Below are 305 nucleotides of genomic sequence, written 5' to 3' on the forward strand. Positions count from 1 at the left end.
TCTAGGTATTATTAGCTCTTGATTATATGCCAATAATTTTATATGCCAATAGTGTTATATGCCAATAGTGTTATATGCGATTGTGTTATATGACAATAGTGTTATATGCCAATAATGTTATATGCCAATAGTGTTATATGCCAATAATGTTATATGCCAATAATGTTATATTCCAATAATGTTATCTGCAAATAGTGTTATATGCCAATAATGTTATATGCCAATAGTGTTATATGCCAATAGTGTTATATGCCAATAGTGTTATATGCCAATAGTGTTATATGCCAATAGTGTTATATGCCAAT

The sequence above is a fragment of the Priapulus caudatus genome, unplaced genomic scaffold (genome assembly GCF_000485595.1).
Source record: "Priapulus caudatus unplaced genomic scaffold, Priapulus_caudatus-5.0.1 Scaffold3982, whole genome shotgun sequence".
NCBI classification, from domain to species: Eukaryota; Metazoa; Priapulida; class Priapulimorpha; order Priapulimorphida; family Priapulidae; genus Priapulus; species Priapulus caudatus.